This window comes from Limulus polyphemus, unplaced genomic scaffold (assembly GCF_000517525.1).
Source record: "Limulus polyphemus unplaced genomic scaffold, Limulus_polyphemus-2.1.2 Scaffold1461, whole genome shotgun sequence".
In the NCBI taxonomy this organism is placed as follows: domain Eukaryota; kingdom Metazoa; phylum Arthropoda; class Merostomata; order Xiphosura; family Limulidae; genus Limulus; species Limulus polyphemus.
The window spans coordinates 223,309-229,498 of NW_013667071.1; positions in this window are offsets into that span (position 1 = coordinate 223,309).

Consider the following 6,190-nt stretch of genomic DNA (forward strand, 5'->3'; position numbering starts at 1 on the left):
GCCACATCAGTCACGTGACCTCGATGACGCAACACTATTTTCATATTTTACCCTAAAGCAAATATAGGGACCCTCTTATTTTTGTCCTATACACCAGTTCTCCTCAACCATTTTCTAATATCATTCACCCCTATAAGTTTTCCACAACACCTCATTCACCCCATTTCGAAAAAAAAGCCAAAAACGTACTAAATTGAAATATAAAATTCTTTATTATGACTTAACTATACATCAAACTACAGCTAGAATGAATAGATTATAAAATAAACAAAACCCATGGGTGGACCATTCACCAAGTTGAGAAGCACTGCTATAAACAACATGGCGCATTGATAAAGCAGGTAAAACTGCTCAAAAATATTGACCTAAGCAGGATATATTTTTCATTCAGCATAGCATAATATACTTGATGTTACAACTGATAAAAAAAGGCGAAGAAATGAAACACACTAAGTGGTAGATATGGTTGGACAAATAAAACATTTTGAAACAAAAGAGCATAAAGATGAGCATATACGTGTAATGTATGCCTGATGATCCTAATAATTTTTTCCAGGTAATAAATTTATGTTTTGTGCTGTCGACAATCATTTCTAGATTATACATACTATGTACATAACGTTCTCAACCATCCTTTCTAAAACGTAATACTTGCAGGAATTTTACAGAGTGGCCCAAAATGTTCAAGCAATATAATGTGTGTTGATTTCAAAAGTAAAAACAAAACAAAACTATCATACATGAAAAAAAAAATGTAGTTGGCTGTCTATATTATTCGTGACTCCCATCCCCTGTAAACCAAACACTGAATGTGTAACAGAGAGCCGTGGAAGATGATACTACAGAATGTAAAGCTTGGTAACGAGGAACCCACTTTTAAGAAAATAAAAGTTTTGAGACGGCTTGACTGGGTAATGAAAATACGTTATTATAATTGTACGACGTTTCGACAAGATTTTGTCATCAAAACTTTTAAAATGTAAAGTTCCTCTTCTACTGTACACTGAAAATAGGCATAGCTCATAGCTGGTGTACAACTTAAAGTTGTCTCTGTTTTAAATTTCAATTCTATTAGTTTATTTATCTCTGAGATAAAAGAGTCAAGCCATAACTACAGAGGATTAGTTACACTTTATAAGATAAAAACGCCTTTAGTGTACAGAAGCACCAGGGTGTCGCTACAGATCAGAGGCGAGACACTAGGAGGGAAATGTTCAGCTCCTATATATTTGGTTTACAGCTAATTACCGACCACTTGAGAGTGAAATACTGTCTGGTAAATTTTATACCTGAAAGTTTATGTTACAGACCGTTTAGGCAAATACGAAGCAACGCTCTCATCCGCAAAATAAATGGTATGATTATGAAAAGAACTCTTTAACCGAAAAAAAAATTTCTATGAAGTTGGGAAAGCGAACATTGATTTCAAGTTGATAAAGGCTTCCAAGCTTCCTACCACATCTCCAAATCAGCATGTGTTTTCACGCATGAAAAAAATGGTAGAAAAAACCGTAATCTCAGCAACCACGTCCAATCACGTACCTGTCAAGTCCTTTGATACTTATTCAATAGATTTCTCTGCTTCTGGTTTGCTTATACTTCGTTTTGAAAGTCGAATTTCGCATACATTTGAAAATCTGTAGAAAGTCTTCAACAAGTATGGTCTAAAATTGACCTCGCTGTCCTTAACAGAAGCTCATTACACTAGAAAATGAGGCGTTGAGCAATAGCAATAGCCATCAAACTGAGTACAATCGACCGTGGAGAATCCGAAGCATTGCTCTAATGATGCATGATTAGCCCTAAATATGTTTCAAAAACAGACAAGAGACAAAATTTGTTATGGCGGTAAAAAGATCAAAGTAATAAAAATTAGTGAAAAGGCTTAAAAACTCATCATGCATTTATAATAAACTAATTTTCGAGTGCTTTGGCCAAATTACAAAAAAACAATGTAATAATGACGATGAAGACGCAGGCTATAAAACAACTAGGTCCACGCATCCTTTCCCCAAACTTCTCCTTTTACATCCAGGCTAAACCTACGATCACTTTTATACTACAAATGCACATTATTTCATGTTAATTATTTGGTTCCCGGTGGCTCAGCTTCAGAGCTTGTAACGCTGAAAATTCGGACGCAGCGTAAATAATCCATTATATAGATTTGTGCTAAAACAAACACAATTAATTGTTAATGTATTTTACGAATAATATTTAGATCATTTACGTTAATGAACTGTATAACCAAGTGCGACTTTACCGGTACCCAGTGCATTTCTGGAGGTGTTCTGGCAAATGATTAAATTACACGTTATTGCTAGCAACAGATTATTGAGAATGTTGAGTAAACATTAAATACATACAAAAAAGAAACACTTAGAGAAAAAGCTAAAGAGATATATCTTGTAAAACGAGGTGTTCAGAAAATATGTTAGCAAATTTATTAACATTTATTTCTGAAAAAATAAAGCGTTAGGACACACGTTGTCTGTGAAAAACAATGCGTAAAGTAGCGCAGCAAATCATTTCAAAAGCAGAAGCACATAAGATTTGTCTCTGGAATTTTAGTGGACAACTTTGCTCGCATAATTTCCAGATATTCTGTGTAAGTACTGGTCTGCTGAACGGTAATTTATTACATAGGAGTGCCGCGAGATACCTCAACTAGAACAAGATTAGATTAAAATATAGTGGATTATTCTACCTTTAAGTTGAAACACTGTAATCTAAGTTTTCCTACATATATCACAACAAGAACAGCTAAGTACCAAGTACACCAGTTCCAAGTAATATGTTCTTCTTCTCTTTTCAATTCAAACGGCCCTTTTCAGGGCCACCACATCTTGAAAAGGAGAAAGTCATTTCGTGTGCAACACGAAGCCTTTTCACTTTCATTCATTACCAGTTTCTCCACAACAATGTATATAACGTGCGAGTAGAAATAAAGGTTCCCCACGGGCGATACAGAGTTCTCTCCTACGAAAGAGTACTATTCACGAATGTCTAAGTAGATAAGATAAAGAAATAGTGACCGAACTGGAAAGTTTTACTATTCTATCAAGGTTTAAAAATATTTGTAAAAAGATACTTTAAAATTGTAGTTTTTAACGATAAATAAAAAAGTATAGTAAAAAAAGTTAATTTACGTAGATTGGATAACAGAGTTTCATTGTTTATTTTAGCGCGAAGCCACAATGGGATTCGACCCTCGGATTTTTAGGTTAGATGTCCGTAAATTTACCGCTAACCCACTGAGGGACTTGGATAATAGCGTTTGATTTATTATTTAAATATCAAGGAAATACTTTTTTAACCCTAAAGTGTTGGAAATTAAGAACAATTAAGCCACTACGAACCAGCAGATGTCGTGAAGTCGGAAATCTTTTGGTATGTTAGTGCGTTGAAATACGTAACAAGCTTTGTTGGTATATTCATAATAATTTACATACGTTTTTTCTTCTTTTTATATAACAATAAACACATAATAGTGATGAATATTCATCCAAAGCAATGTTTCTAATTTTAATGCAGATTTCAACACAGCATTGAAGATCTAAAAGTTTAAGTTTCGTGGACGTTTGCTGTGATTACAGGTCGAGATTTAGACCATGTAAGATTTTATTTTGTTAACAACATTTAATAACATCTTATCTGTCATTATACAGTAGAAAAACTTGTTGGTTGGTATATGAGACTAATTTACTTGAACATGAGAGCCCATACACGAGTGGTTCATATACTTTACTAAAACAAAAGGGAATCCTCAGTAGCCTCGGCATTTGAAGTTCCTTTAGACAGGATTAGATACATTAATCTATGAAGCCTCCCTCCTTTTATTAGCTATATTTTTGTGCACCAGCAATACCAAGCGTAAGGCGCACGTATACCCCATACGGTTTTTTACTCATCGGGATCTCTACCAGTCAACCCTCAAATTCAAATTCCTTTGGGCAGGATTAAAATAAATCAATCTATGAGATCTTGGGCGTGGTCAAATTAACCAATCGAAAGGGTTTGGCCTCCTGAGCCCAAAACTATAGTTAGATCTCAAATCGGCCAAGAAATAACGGAGCTTGAGCTAAAAGTTTGTACTTGAAAAAACAAAAACAGGGCCATTATATGAGTCGCTATATCGCGGCTAAAAATGGTGTTGACAATTTAAGTGTCTTTTTTTGAACAAATATTAAAAAAATATCCTTGCGATTCAAACTTCTCGTTTAATCAGAAAAATAGTTAAAACCTAAACAAGTAAAATAGAAATATACATCAAATGTTAATAAAGTATTTTACTCGTTGCTTCAACTTCAAACTATAAATATACATCTCTCCAAATATGCACAAAGCGGTTCGGAAGTAGGCTCTCCTACTGCGATATCTTGGATGCTTTTTTGTGTGCATGACGAGAAATATTTTTGTAAGGAAGAACAAATGAAACACGATACTGTAAGCGAGGGTAAAGTAACCATGTGTGAGTCAAAGTATATAACATCATGTTGGTGTTTCCAAACTGGCTGGGCTTGATGGACTGTCAATCCGTGGGTCCTTAGTTTGCGTCTTGTTGCCGATAAATCACGCTTTGCACTTTGAGGCCGTGTAGGTTATAAGAGTGACGGCCAAATCCCACTGTTCGATTACAGCAGCCCAAGAGATAGCTGTGGTGCTATTAGCTAGCTGTCTTCCTTCTAGTCTATTAGTTCAAAATTAAGGTCGGCTGGCGCAAATAGCCCTTGTGTAGTTTACGAGAGTATCCGAGGCAAGCAAGTCGCCATTGGGCCAAATGCTCCTTGATTGTGTTAAAGTATATACGCCTAATAGCAATTAAGCACAAACCAGTTGATATGTTTTTAATACATGGAAGATATATATGTATATATTGAGTAGTCAGTTTTGACTTATTATTGGAATTTTGATACGAAATTAATGATATACCAGAAAGTTCATTTAGAAACTGTGGATTTCAAGAGCTAAATTATGCCAAACAATAATATATTTTAGTGAAAAATCGTTTAGATAGACTTCCTTCAAATTAAGATGACGTTTACACTTTTTGTAAATAACATTTGCGTCAGTACGTTCGTTATGCTTTATATATTATATATATTATAATATATATAATTATATATTATAATTAAGCCACACATTTATATACTTTCCGGCAAAGTTAAAGCTATTATATACGAGTAGTACTAATGAGTTTGTTTAATTTAAGATTCTCATTAAGGTTTAAACTCATAACGAGATGAAGCTGACAAAATAAAAGTTATACGTAAAAAAATGCTTTAAGAATAATAAAATAATCTTAAAGTATCTCAAACTAAATTTTATATGTGCACTAATTAGTGTGGCCGAACAGCCTATGTTGTCTCGTTTATTCAAAATATAAGTTGACAGTTTAACAATTATTTTATTTTTCAATGATTATATTTATTTGATTCTCCCAGCAGATTAGATGCTTGAAATATGCATGGCCACGAATAGAAACACGAGTTCCGTTGTTTAGATATCAAACATATTATTTACTGAAGAAAGGAATAACTAATAAAGATGTATGCACAACAACTAACACAGTATGAACCTGGCATGGCCTGGTGGTTAAGGTGCTCGACTTGCAATATGAAAGTCGCGGGCTCAAATCCTCTCCAATGAATATGCTCCCCCTTTCAGCTGTGGGGGCGTTATAATGAGACTGTTCGTTGGTGAAAGTAGTCCAAGAGTTGATGGTGGGTGGTGTTGAATATCTGCCAGGGACGGCTAGTACAGATAGCCCTCGAGTAGCTTTGCACGAAATTAGAAACAATCCAAACCACATTGTATGCGTAACAAGTGCACACACACATTTAGGAAATTAAATCTGATAGAATATCATAAGCAAAGATTAACTATAATTTGAACACTTCATTCTTAACAGTCTCGGTGTAGATTTCCAGTAAGAAAATCGTATGTCATAACATTTCCACCCATGCTTTCGTTTGCTAGGTTAACTGGGATCCAATATTCAAAGTTTTATTTTAAACTACATTCGTATCAGTTATGTGTATTAAATGTTAAGTTATACGATGTAAAATTAATACCAAAAAAAAAGCCTTTATTTTCTCTTACTGGACATTAATAGGGCTAGCTAAAAGCGAAGAGTTAACCTTATATATAGTAAAAAAAATAAATACACAGGCCGTTTGGAGATACTAAG